This window comes from Lissotriton vulgaris, chromosome 7, assembly GCF_964263255.1.
Source record: "Lissotriton vulgaris chromosome 7, aLisVul1.2, whole genome shotgun sequence".
NCBI classification, from domain to species: domain Eukaryota; kingdom Metazoa; phylum Chordata; class Amphibia; order Caudata; family Salamandridae; genus Lissotriton; species Lissotriton vulgaris.
Window position 1 is genome coordinate 1682199728 of NC_141695.1, and position 14817 is coordinate 1682214544.

Consider the following 14817-nt stretch of genomic DNA (forward strand, 5'->3'; position numbering starts at 1 on the left):
CAAGGCGGAGGCGAAGGGGCCTTAAGGTATTGGGGTGTAACTTCAGATAGATGATTATTTCCCACCAACTGCCTTTGCCCTCCCAAGGCCTGTATCAATTGAGACTGAGAAGGCTTCTGCATTTGTGTAGGGTAGTCCAGAAGAGGTTTGGTCGGGTCACCTGATGGATAACGCTGGGAAGGGCCCATCAGTACACTGTCTGTTGTGATTTGGGAAACAACATTGGTATGGTTTGCATTTTCCGAGCACTTGCTTGGGCCGTTCCATGTGTTTGGGGTTTTCCTTGAAGGCGGAGCGATGATATCTTGTGTGCCCAGACTTTGGCCTTGAGAGGCTATCCCCTTGATTTTTGTTGACAAAGATCCATGCTTCGTGATGGTAGAGTATAGTTTAGTGACAGGGGGCTTCCTAAGTAAGTGAGCAGAGGTTATCGATGGAGTCATTTGTGTCAGTGAGAGTCATTCTAGCCTCAGGGTTTTTATTTTGAGTTTTAAGGCCTGGTTAAAAATAGGGAAGTGAGAGAGCCTCCTCACTTCAGAAGCTGGCATACTAGTGACCCCTTGTCCCATCAAGCCCTGATCTCAGTTTTGCAAGACGCTGTTTTTGGGTTGATTTTTTGAGTTTCTTTCTCTTCCTCCTAGACAATGGTGGTTTCGTGGGGAGAATAGAGCGCATGTGGGCGACATTTGAAGGAGCTGGGTCAGTGAGATCAGGCTGTGTAGTCGCTAATGGGATGGTCATTAGACTGCTGATGCCAACGGTCTCCAAGCCAGCTTTGGGATCACTTGTGCCGGTCGCCAATGACTGGCAAAGCGAAGAAGTTGAGTTGAGGTCTGATTCCAGGGGGAGGGAGATAGTTCTTCTCGCTGATGATAATGAATACAGTGCTGCTAGGCACAAGGGTTCTTCAGTGGGAGAACTAGTATGAGCCTCTTGAGTAGATTTCGGTTTCCCGTTGCTGTTGGTATTGAGCTTCACACTGTCCAAAAGCGATCCCAGAATTTCTTGGAGATGAGAGTTTGTTAATTAATGGACAGCGGAAACAAGATTTCGAGCTATTGGGAGGCCCTACGGACCTTTCGAGAGAACTAAGTCTGCAGCCCAAGTCAGACAATGTTGAAGCCAAAGTTTGAATTAAGTCGATCTGTAGGTCCATTTTCTGGGATTGCCATAACTGGGCTGTTGCAATAGAGTATTGTTTTACATGAAGGAAGGGACGTCAACTAGATTGAGAAATGACTTGTAGGCGCCGAGGTTGTAGGCGTAGGCGGGTCCTGGTCTTCTTGCACAGTGCTGAAAGAATTGTGATGAGAGCTGAAGCCCGGTGTATGCTCTAGGGAAGCCTCAATTCGGGCTTCTAGGTAGGCCAAAAATCGATCAGATAGGTTTTTAGTTGAAAAGGGGCTTTCATGCATTGGGCTCTTCGTTGGTGATAAGGAGTCAGTGGGCTCAATTTGATGTACACACGGGCTGCAGCACGGAGCTGACTTGGGTGATAAGTGAGCTGCTTTCTTGAAGTTTTGAAGGGGCAGACGAGGTGCCTTCATGAACTTGAGCTTGATCTTGTAATTTGGCTGCAATAGTTGTTGCAGTAATTGCTGTAGAGTCTGAGACAGGGTCTAGTACAGAAAGGTTTCCAGCGCCGATGGGGTGGAATAGTAGTGAGTCAATGGAAGTGTCCTGGATCGTAATGACATTCTCCTGGAAAGGCCTGTACGACTGATGATTCTCAGGTGAGCACAAACGAGAACCCTCACAAAATTATCCTTTGATATGGCCGGGACTGTGGGAGGAAAGCTAGTTGTGGTCTTGGGCTTCCGGATCGCACTGCGATGTCGTGGTAGGGGCAGGGCCAGTTTGAGAAGCGGCCTTACTAAAAAAAACTCACTGATCCGCACTTGTGACAGTTGCCCTTCTGGGTATGATACTTTGACTTGCAGTGACGGCGACTGTTGTGGACCCCCCCACCCCGGGTGTCAGCTTGAAGGGTGGTACCCTTTCTCCGGGGCAGTTTCCTTAGTGGCCTTGTGACTTGTCCCTCCATAAGGCACCTAGGAGGTACTGCTTGCAGTTCTGCAGCTTGGAGCTTGCGATTTCCCTGTCAGGGATCAGCAACTCCTCTGCACTCTGTCCAATGATTGCTTACACCAGTAAAGGTAACAGACTAGCTGTAGTTGTAAGCAGACCGTCTGTATGGCGCGGTGGTGGAAGGCACAGGCAAACCAATCCGCCAAATCAGATCCCGCAATTCCGGTCAGGGGCTCTCACTTACCAGCCACCCGTGGTGCTTGAGGCGATTGTGGCGTTTGCAAGGCCTTCCTTCCCCCTCTTTGCTGGTGGATGCTAGGCAAAGCTGCCCCCGGTACACTCTTGCGTTCACTGGCCACTCCGGCCTCCTTGCCAACAAACGGTCTTCACATGGACCCAGGCCGGTGCCGGTAGCTGTGGCTTGTGCCAGTTGCAGCACGTTTGCAGGGCGTAACAGTCCAGTGGTGGGGTGGGGAAACCAGCCTAAAGGGGGTTCAAATGCAATGGAGGGCAGCCTCTTCCCATGCTGCCGGACACCCAACTGGGCGTCTCTCGTGTGCTGAGGGCAGGTGGCGGCGTGGGAGCGCTCTCTCCCCCAGCTTCACTCAGCTCTGCTCCGCACCACTTGTAGCATCGTGCTACTAATTATGACAGACACAGGATGTATTCTATCAGGAGCTTTATTCTTACATCCTACCTCGACCCTGTCCCTACTCTAACTGCCCCTAGACCAGCCCCCAGCTCCTCCTGATCCTGTTCCTTCCCTGGCTCCACCCCCCAAAAACTAGACTGCGTCACACAATCTTACATCTTCCCCCTTGTTAACAAAATAAGATTAGTGTCCAAATGTTTATAGTTCCTCAGTCAGACACACGGGTCCGCGGGCCGCCCGTTCAAACTATGGAGACGCACCTCCATTTCCGTTGTGTGGCTTTCTGTCGCTTTGACAAGAACATCTTTTATTACAGGAGTGTATCTTTGAAATTGCGAGACGTCTCGTGTGGTCTTCTTGTGCTCCGGTTCGTGGCGGTTTCCAATCAGCTTCTGGGTGATCCACTCATCTTCAGTTTCTGAGGTGACTGTGAAAGGCTCAGCTTGATGTCGGTAGTCTGTCTTCCTTTGTGGCTCTTGTTCGATTGACCCTCGATCTCCTTCATGAGGGGATGTTGTTCTGGTTCTCTTCCGAGCACCCGCGTATGATTTTACTTCTTTTTGTCTGGTCCGGTCGAGGGCAACACTGCCCTCCTGTTCAAAGTCATGTATACCAGACGGTAAGGCGCTATCTGAAGAGACCATCTTGGTTTGGTTCGGGGACTCATTCACTGCCTCTGGTTGTCTCACCCACTCCCGGATGTATGACGTTACATCACAAACTTTTACAACGCACACCGTTACAACGCAATTTTTACAACGCATAATCATTTACAACGAATGCCTTTACAACGCATGACATTACATAGCAGATGCTATTACAACGCATGCCATTACAACGTAAGTATAGGTAAGTATATTATTTTATAAAAAAAATGTAATTAATTAAAATTTAAATAACTTAATAAATTAAATTATTTTTAAATAATTAATTTGTACATATATATATATATATATATATATATATATATATATATATATATATATATATATATATATATATCCAAAAAGGTTGCCTGCTTAGGAAGGAGCCCACACGGGTAAGTTCAATATGCCACAATTTAATAAAAGAACAGCAAGATCCCTTCAGTTCTGAGAGGCTTCGACGGCACTCGAAGCTGGATATTATTAGATTTATTGACAGACCCCCGTCACCCCATCAAAGACAAACGCGTTTCGCCGTAAAACGGCTTCCTCAGTGTCAATGTGCAATACAAAAAAATCGCCATTTTAACTCCACCTCTTCATGATTATAGAAAGAGGACTAAGCCAACAATACGTAAGAATAGCGGCAGACATATTGTAAAGTGCAAATGCATACTAGTTCACCATAAAGCATGGGAGAAAAATGGCAATGAATAAAGTGCTCGTGCATTTAAAAACAAAGAGGGAAGAAATCCCTTCGTAATTCATTTGAATATTCGATGACTCACTCACATATAAGAGAGAATAAACTTTTGACCAATTGAATTCATATAAATATACATATATACATCGTGCCAATGTAAAAGTAAATGCATTGAAATGTTAGAATACCATAAAATGATATCATTGTTCGTCCTCCGCAAAAAAGATCTACAAGAGGAACTACATATTCAACTGTTGGCAAGTGTAAATATACTTTGACCTTCATGTTAATAACATTCCATTAAAGTGCATCATGTATATGTGGTCTCTCTCTTATGTTAATTAGTATATGTATGTGAGTCTATTGACTTAATGACGCCCTGGATGGGCATATTTTGTTTTTTGTTTTTGTACGTCTAGTCCTGTATGGGCATAAGACTCCCTGATGTAAGTGTACAGTTGTCATACTGCTATGAACAATGCGTGTAGGGGAGAGTGTGGCAGATGATGTTACCATATTACAGTTTCAGATGTTGCTGGTCAGTTCTTTTAAAGATATCCCCTTATTAATCAATCCAGATGGACCCAGAGTTCTTCGTCATTATTAAGACCTATCGGTTTCATCGTTTGGAGGTCTATAATGTATCTTGATTCCATAGCCCTGAGGGTTCTGATCTTATCCCCACCTCTTTCTTGCCTTCCTAATTGATCTATCAGATAGAAGGACAATAGATCTCTGTTACTGTTATGGTGGGTCTCGAAGTGGCGTGCCACCGGATAGTTTTTGTCCCTGTTGGTGATGGCACGCATGTGCTCCAAGATGCGCTTCTTCGCTGGATTGATGGTACTACCAACATACCTCTTGGAGCACGGACAAACTAGAATATATACAACAAATTCCGAGTTACAATTCAGGAATCTGGTGATATTTCTTGTTGGTCGAGGATCATTTGGTCTGCCCTCATATTTGGTCTTCTTCTGGCTATACTTGCATGCCTTGCAGTGCATGCAGGGGAAAAAACCTTGTATGGGTTTTGATCTGGGCGGTTTTGGGGGGTCAGTGTAGTGACTCCTAGTGAGGTGATCACTTATTGATTGGCAACGTCTGTATGTGATCAATGGTCTGGGCGATATTCTGTTCTTTAGGATGTTATCTGTGGTCAGAATATGCCAGTTGTTATTAAAAATTTGGACCAATTCTTTTGACCTCATATTGTAGGTTGTTATCATTCTTGTTACAGATTCTGTCTCTACAGCTTTGTTTTTGATTACCAGGAGATCTTTTCTGTTTTTCTGTTCCACTTTTTTAGAGGCTACTAGTAGAGATGTTTTAGAATAGCCCCGTTCTTGAAATCTAGATATCGCTGCTTCTTGCGCATCTAAGAAATCGCTATCTTCAGAACAATTCCGTTTGATGCGTAGCAGTTCACCATAAGGAATGTTTTTCACCATTGATTTGGGGTGGTGACTGGCAGCGTGTAAGACGGCATTTCCTGCCGTCGGTTTGCGGTAGAGTTTAGTTTGTATACTGCCTCCTGCCGCAAACACCTCAAGATCTAGATAGTGGACTGACTTCTCACTTATTTCACTGGTAAATCTCAGGTTAAGACTGTTGTCGTTTAGTGTTGTCACAAACCTCAGCCGAGGGTCTGTCACCCCGCCAAACGACAAACAAGTCGTCTATATATCTTGTCCAGACCATAATATGGTCTAGATAATGTTCGTTGGTCCCCCCCCAGGCCACGTGCTTCTCCCACCAACCCACGAAAAGGTTCGCGTAGCTGGGGGCGAAGCACGTGCCCATGGCGGTCCCCCTGATTTGGCGATATAATGTACCTGAGAACAAGAAGATGTTGTTAAAAAAATATATATATATATATATTTAAAAAAATAGTTTAGGTTTTTAAAAATAAAAATGTAACCCCAGGGGAGTTTAATAGTAGGGTAAATGCGGGATAGTGTAGGGTAAAAAATTACTTTAAGTTTATTTTTAAAAGAACTATTATTAATAATGAACTATTATTAATAAATAAATAAAAAATTAAAATACATTTTTTTAATTAATTTAAATTTATTTAAAAACTGAACCCTAAAAATACCCCAGTTCCCCAAAACCCTAAAAATACCCCTGTACCCCAAAATCCAAACCCAGCCCTGAACCCTAATAATACCCCTGTACCCCAAACCCAGCCCTGAACCCTAAAAATACCCCTGTACCCCATAACCCAAACCTGAACCCTAAAAATACCCATGTACCCCAAAACCCAAACCTAATCCTGAACCCTAAAAATACCCCTGTACCCCATAACCCAAACCCAGCCCTGAACCCTAAAAATACCCCTGTACCCCATAACCCAAACCCAGCCCTGAGCCCTAAAAATACCCCTATACCCTATAACCCAAACCTAGCCCTGAACACTAAAAATTACCCTGTACCCCATAACCCATACCCACCCCTGAACCCTAAAAATACCCCTGTACCCCATAACCCAAATCTGAACCCTAAAAATACCCCTGTACCCCATAACCCAAAACTAAATATATACTATTAATAAAAAAAATTAATTTCATTTACATTTAAAAATAAATGTTTAAATAAAATGACATACTTATCAATACTTACGTTGTAATGGCATGTGTTGTAATAGCATCTGCTATGTAATGTCATGCGGTGTAAAGGCATGCGTTGTAAAGGATCCTGTGTTGTAATGGTGTGCGTTGTAACAGAATGCGTTGTAAAAGTTGCGTTGTAACTGTTGTTTACCCCCACTCCCACTCACATTTGGGACGGGTGGACGCTTTGACTGTCTGAGCATGTGCATATTTCTCTCTCATCTGATGATCTGTCTCTGTTAACACGTTTGGCTTTCCTTGCAGAGTGACTGGATTGTCCTTTCCCATCCGGTGGGTAATGTCCACTATCTCTGTTTTCCTTCCGTAGGCCCTTTGGGTCAACCTCGCTGACCCAATCAGGGGTGAAGGTATATTATTTTTGTCTTGATGTACCCGCGACTGACGTGAAAGGTTGTCTTGTGGAGTGATTGAGTATTCAGAGACATTGGTGTGAGATATGTTGCTCTTCATGGGAAGAATGTCCTTTGGTTCTAGAGTGTGTTCGGGTGGTTGACGCCATGACCGTCGTCGGGACCATGACTCGGTCGACTCGAGGGATCGAACAGACGTGCTTTCTAGATCGGAGGAGTCTTTTGTCGATTTCCTTTGATAACGTTCCTTTGAGTGTGTCTTGAATGGAGGATTTCTGAAACAGGTAAGCCGTGACGAGCTGCTCCTAGAGTCGGAGTTCTCTTTGGGATATTTCTCCGGGTATCTTTCTCGAAGTGACTTCGGTGTCACCTCACTGGGGGGGTTGTTTGATAACCACATATTTATTTCTTGTGTTTGATCCCAGGGTATTTTGTCTCTGTCTCTCTCGTGTGATGATAATGGCCTCCTTTCAGTTTCAAGAACGCAGAAACCACATAGCCAAAAAAAAAAACACACCACCAGAGAAAACCACACCAACAGAGGGAACTTCCACATCGGATCCTTTTTTAGTCTCAGGCCCCGAAGAAGTAGAAGACCCAGGAGGGGACGCAACAAAAACAAAAGAAAAAGCTCCACCACAAACGAGGACTGTGACCTCAAAAAAGGACAAAAAGAAAAATCATTGAATGACACCGATAATTTAGAAATAAATATCTCAGATCAACACCTAAGTGAGTACCAAATAAACACCTTACAGCGTGGTTTATCATTTGTACCCAGTGCACGCACCAACCAGTTGGAACTTGAAGTCAGCCTTTTTAAATTAACACGCAAAATGAGACTCCAACATTTTTTTGAGAACATCGTAACTGACAAACCTCCAAGTAAGGAAGATGAATTGAAAGGACTGAAAACCACTAGTTCATGCATGCCACCAGTTTCTCATAAAACCATCGACCTATTTGAAAACCTATGCAAGCAAGAGATTAACAAAATCAATACCAACAAAAGAAGCAAATATCAAAACATGACTAAGAAAGAGTTCGGAGCCATTGAGAGTATGGCTAGAAACGAAAAAATTGTCTGCCAGAAAGCAGACAAGGGAGGAGCCATGGTGATACTTAACACAGATTTCTATGAGAGAGCAGTTATGACACATCTGGGTGATATGAACACGTACATGGAAATAGAAAGAGACCCTACAGAAGAAATACGTAAAACTCTACAAGTAATACTGAAAAAAGCAATGGAAAGAGGAACCATCAGTGAGAAAAGCAAAAACTACTTAACTCAAGAGAATCCAAAAAGTCCGTCTATGTACATGGTACCGAAGGTACATAAAGATCAACAGAACCCACCATGTAGGCCCATAGTGTCGACAAAGATGAGCATCCATGTGCCAGTGGGAAAATACATTGACAAACATTCACAACCGTTGGTCAACAAAAACTTCTCACATCAAGGACACCCCCGATATTCTTTTAAAATTACAACAGGTGAAAGTGGAAGACAACACCATCATGGCGACCGTTGATGTAAAAACCCTATACACTGCCATCCCACACAAAGAAGGCCTGGAAGCTATTGAGAAAGCCTTATTGTATAGCTCTTACCCAGAAGACTTGCAAATCTTCTTGATGGAACTGATGCAGTTTACATTGTTGAATAGCTACTTCACCTACAACAATCGTTGGTTTATCCAACTAAATGGAACTTCGATGGGCAATTGCGCCGCGCCGGCGTATGCCAATCTGTTCATGGGATCTTTTGAAGAGGAACATATCTATAACAACCAGGAGTGGGCCACTCATCTTCTCACCTATATGAGATTCATAGACAACATCTTCCTAATTTGGAAGGGAACACAAGCATCTCTAGAACAGCAACTAGAAATTTTGGATAACAGGAATGACAGAATAAAATTCACCTGGAACATTAATGAAACTACTATACAATTTTTGGACGTAGAAATCACCAAGAGGAACAACACCTTTGTAACAAACCTCTATCGGAAACCAACAGATAGAAATAACTTACTACAATATAAAAGTCATCACCCACAGTCACTTAAAACACATCTTCCCTACTCGCAATTCCTCAGGGTTATGAGACTGGTCTCGGAAGATGATGATCGTCAAAAGCAACTGAACATAATGGGCAACAGATTCTTGTTACGGGGATACCCGGAGGACATTATCAAAAAATGTAAAGAGAGAGCGCAAAAGAAAACCAGAACTGAATTACTGACTTATAAACATACAGAGAAAAAACCACGGATAACATGTGTGAGTAAATTTTCAAACGTGAGTGCCCAATTCAAAAGAATAATTCATAAAAACTGGCAGATAGTGAAACTGGAAACAGACTTCAAAGGCATATTCGATGAGGAACCACTCTTTGCTCATACCAGGGGTAAAAACATTGGAGAACTGCTAAAAACACCGACACAAAAGCCAAGCCAACGGACCTTTAAAGGAACAGAACCGTGGCTAAATTGTGGAAACTGCCACAACATTATGAAGGGTGCAAGCATCAACCACCCGATGAAAGGACATCAAATACCCTTAAAAGTGAACGCCACATGCGACACAACCAACATAGTGTACTTACTAAAATGCCCATGTGGCAGTGTTTACGTAGGCCACACGGAAAGAAAGTTAAAAGTTCGGCTTAATGAGCACAAGAGTAATATAAGAACACAGTCATCAAAATCAACAGTGGCCACGCACTTTGCCGAAAAACATCACAACATCAACCAACTAAGGGCATGTGTACTGGAAGTAGTCCCTAAGAAAGAAGGAACAATGAACAAACAAAAAATCTCTTAAAAAGAGAAAACTATTGGATTTATTACCTTTGTAGTTTGAAGCCCAATGGAATGAACGACAGGACGGAATTTACTTGTTACTTGTGATAAATTCTTGCATTATCTATGTTATACCGTATTATCAGAAACATGTATTGCACCATATGTATGTTATATTTGTACAAAGTTGCATTGATGGGCCCGCACGAGCCTGAAATTGATCTATTAGTAACAGCACCGCAGTGATCGCGTAACGAACAATAAAGCTAGAACATATATTAAAAAAAGTTCAATCAACATATAGCGCATGCGCGAACTAGTGCGTAGTGAGCGTAGACTTTTCGAACTCCGAGCGGAGCGGGACGACTCCGCGGGAGCAGAATGAGCTGATTTCACTTTTCGGATGAGGTGAGCAATGGTGGGTATCACCACCATAGAGTTAGCCGTTATTCACGGATCAGTAGGGGTAGCGCCCACAGTAACATGCAACAAGCGCGTAACTAAGTAGCAAACCCCGAGTGTTAACAAACTTATGTAGATCTTGACACATTCACAGATAACGGTTACATTTGAGATAAGGACGCCAGCTTGATTCCCTATTCACAGCGCGTAAGAATGTTGATTGTACTGATACATGCACTGAGAAAATGTTTTGTTTATTTAAATTGTAGACGTTCCCTGACGAAGGTGTGGTTAAACACCGAAATGCATTGGAACACGGATTGTCTTGAATTTTGAAAAGAATCAAGAGTGAATAAAATAATTTTGGATTTTGAACTTAACGGGAATATGGAGTAATATTTCTAGAAAACGATTGTAGATTGAACTGTTGAAGTAAAACCACGCTGGAGGTTCCAGCAAATAAATACTGGTGCCTAGGGTGATACACTTATGAGGTAATAAGTGTGCGGCTAGAAGTTCTCCTTTCAGTTTCCTCATTGTCTCGGATGTCGTGGATGCGTTTGTCTTCCCTTTTCCGGTGTCTGAGTGGATCAGTCAGTCTTGTGTGGTTCGCTTCTTCTTCCTGCTGGTTTTGTGCACTGACATCTGTATTACGGGTGTGATTGTGTACCGATTTCCAGTGTTGACATGACTGGTTCTAGTCTTCTATAGTTTGTCTTTCTTGCACCTTTGTTAGGAAGGCGGTCATCTGGTCCATTGGTGCGGTTTGTCCCACCGGACACGTCATCTGCTTCAGAATCGTTTGCACCATATGTTGAATAACTCTTTGAGGTTGTATCAGTGAAGCTGTCGCAATCCGACCCGAAGACCAACCCACCCAACCCCCTGCAGGACCCCCACCCCCCTTGAACATCCTCAATGACTGGAAGCCAATATCCACTGAGGACACCATCCGTCTGATGAACTCTATCCACTCAGGATCCCCCACAGACCCATGCCCTCACCACATCTTCAACAAAGCAGACTCCATCATAGCACCTCACCTCCGAGACGTCATCAACTGCTCCCTCAACTCCACAACCTTCCCGGAAAGCTGGAAACATGCCGAACTCAGCGCCCTCCTGAAGAAACCCACAGCTGACCCCACTGAACTTAAAAACTACCGCCCTATCTCACTCCTTCCATTCCCGGCCAAAGTCATCGAAAAAGCGGTCAACAACCAGCTCGCCGCATTCCTCGAAACCAACAAATCCCTCGACTCCTCACAATCCGGCTTCCGAGCCAAGCACAGCACTGAAACCGCCCTCATCGCAGCAACAGACGACATTCGAACTCTACTGGACAATGGAGACACAGTCGCCCTCATCCTCCTCGACCTCTCCGCAGCCTTCGACACAGTCTGTCACAGCACCCTGCTACAACGCCTCAGAAACATCAGAATCCAAGGAAAAGCACTGGACTGGATCACCTCGTTCCTTGCCGGAAGAACCCAGAGAGTCCGCCTCCCACCATTCAAGTCAGAGGCCACGAAAGTCATCTGCGGCGTACCACAAGGATCCTCACTTAGCCCCACCCTCTTCAACGTATACATGAGCCCCCTCGCGGCCATCGCACGCCAACACAACCTCAACATCATCTCCTACGCCAATGACACTCAATTGATCCTATCTCTCACCAGAGACCCTAACACTGCCAAAACCAACCTGCATGAAGGAATGAAAGAAGTAGCCGACTGGATGTAGCACAGCCGTCTGAAACTGAACTCAGACAAAACAGAAGTCCTCATCCTAGGCACCTCCCCCTCCGCCTGGGATGACTCTTGGTGGCCTGAGGCCCTTGGAAAAGCACCCATCCCGACAGACCACGCACAGAACCTGGGCGTCATCCTGGATTCCTCCCTCTCGATGAACAGACAAGTCAACGCCGTTTCTTCATCTTGCTTCAACATTCTTCGCATGCTCAAAAAAACATTTCGTTGGATCCCCACCGAAACTAGAAAAACGGTCACCCACGCTCTGATCACGAGCCGACTGGACTACGGAAACACCCTCTACGCCGGTACCACCGCAAAACTCCAGAAAAAACTCCAACGCATCCAGAACGCTTCAGCCAGGCTCATACTAGACATCCCGCGTAAAGAACACATCTCTGGTCACCTGAAAAACCTCCACTGGCTCCCCATCAATAAGAGGATTACTTTCCGGCTCCTAACGCACGCACACAAAGCACTCTACGAAATCGGACCCGAATGCCTCAACACACGACTGTCCTTCTACACCCCCTCCCGCCAGCTACGATCCTCCAACTAAGCCCTTGCCACTGTACCTCGCATCAACAAAACTACCATGGGAGGTAGATCCTTCTCCTACCTGGCAGCTAAAACCTGGAACTCACTTCCCACTCACCTTCGCCTCACTCAGAACCACCTAGCATTTAGAAAACAACTTAAAACGTGGATATTTGACAAATAATTTCCCACCCTTCTTCAAGCGCCTTGAGACCCTCTGGGTATGTAGCGCGCTATGCAAATTTCTGACTTGACTTGACTTGACTCTCGGTCTTTTGTGTTGTTGACTCAGAGTATTTCATGTCACTTTGTCTCTCCTGTTGTCTTGACTCTGGTCTGCCTTCACCCTCCCAGTTTCTGGTTTTGTTTGTTTCTTGAGCTTTATTTGTGTCTTTGCGTCTTGCACTCGGGTGCAGTTTATTGAATATTTTCCTTGCTTTGACCAGCTCTCCAACTTTGGCCTTCCTGATGATATCCTTTAGCGACCAATGCCCTTGAAGGATCTTGCGCTTCGTGTTAGAACTTGAACAGCCTTCGATTATCTGGAGCTGAACTGCTTCCTCATTTGTTAATGTGTTGAAATGGCAGCATTGTACCATATTTTGCAAACGGGTGATGAAGTTTGGCAATGGTTCTCCTGGTTCCTGCCGTGCTGTGCTGAAGGCAATGCGATCATGATCCACGTCTGCCTGTGCGTTGAAATGGGCGCGTAGCTTTTCTTGGAGTCTTTCATAGGTCTCCGTGTCCTTTCTAGAGAATGTTCCGATTAAGCGTCGGCCCTCATGACCCACCAGTTGGAGGAGTAGCATCCAACATTTTCCATCTCTTCGCTCACCGGTGGCGTCAAGAAAGTCATCCAGCGATTCCAGCCACCGGTTCCATTTGGGACCCAAACTCTGAACGTCAGTCTGTGTCACTGGGGGCGGCACTTCAATGAAGGGATTGGACTGTTGTGTTGCTTTTCCCACCGCCAGGATGTGATACGGTCACAGGACTGTTCACTTTGCTACCCGTCTTCATTGCTGACTCTCTTCGGCCGAGATCCTTGATCTGGTCGTTTCCTTTGAGGTTGGTAAGCTTCGCAACTATGGCTTCCTTGATATTCATTTACTCATGCTTCTGGATCATTTATTTTCTTATCTTCTGTTACTTTTAATTGTTTATCTTCACATGGTGCTGAACATTTACTTTGGTACTTGCCTTTCGCTCGTGCTCGTTACATTCGGGATCTGTATTCCTCCGTGCTTGGTATGTTCGGGTTTGTATTGGTTCGTGCTTGTGGTGTCGTGGATTTGCATTCGCTCTGGCTTGCTTATACTTGAAGCGTGTTTGCTTGTGCTTGTTTTCAGTGTATCTCTTGCACTTGCCAGTGCTGCTTGTGTTTATTGACACTTTTGTTCCTTTCACTTAATGTTGCTTGTACTCGTGCTTGTTTATTTTCAGTGCGATCTTCGCTTGTTTCTGGTGCTTGCTTGCGCTTGGTGCGCTGTAAATCTTGCCTTTGCCAGTGCTTGTGACTACAGTCGCTTTGGTTCATCCTACTTCTCGTTGCTTGCATCAGTGCTTGTTTGTATTTGTGCACCTCGCATTTGCTCGTGCTTATTTGTGTCCACTTGTTACTTCTATCTACCTCTTGCATTTGTCTGTGCTTGTTTTCTTTTATACTTCTTGCATTTGCTAGTGCTTATTTGTGTCCACTTGCTGCTTCAATCTATCTCTCACATCTGTCAATGTTTGTTCCTTTACCTTCGCTAGTGCTTGCTCTTTTACATTTGCCAGTGCTTGTCGATTCACATGTACCAATGCTTGGTCTCTTGCATTTGCCAATGCTTGTTGTACTATTTCTCTTCTTGTCTTTACCAGTTCTTGTTTTTTTCTTTCATTTACCAATGTTTGTTTCATTACAGTTGCCAATTCTTGTTTATCAAACTGGAGGTTGCCTGACTCCAAAATGGCCGCTTCACAGTCCTTACATGGGGATGTCTCTAGCTGCCTGACTTTAAGATGGCTGCCGCTGAGAGATCTCGATCCCACGAGATTTGGTTCTCTCCCAATTTCAATAACTCGGCCCCACTCGCAGCACTCACCGGGTGCAGGGGCTCTTTCTCAAATGCAGAGGCTGCCGCTGCCTCCACCACAGCGGCGAACGACACGAGGATGACTGGGGTGGGCTCCCAACGTCGCGTCCTCCGTCCTGGACCTCACGCTTCAGGGGTGAGCTTCTGGTTCTCTTGGAGCGTGCGAATCGCGTTTGCCGCTTCCTTTCGGCGCTCGCTCACAGCATGCCACGCTCCACGCAGCCTCCACAGCC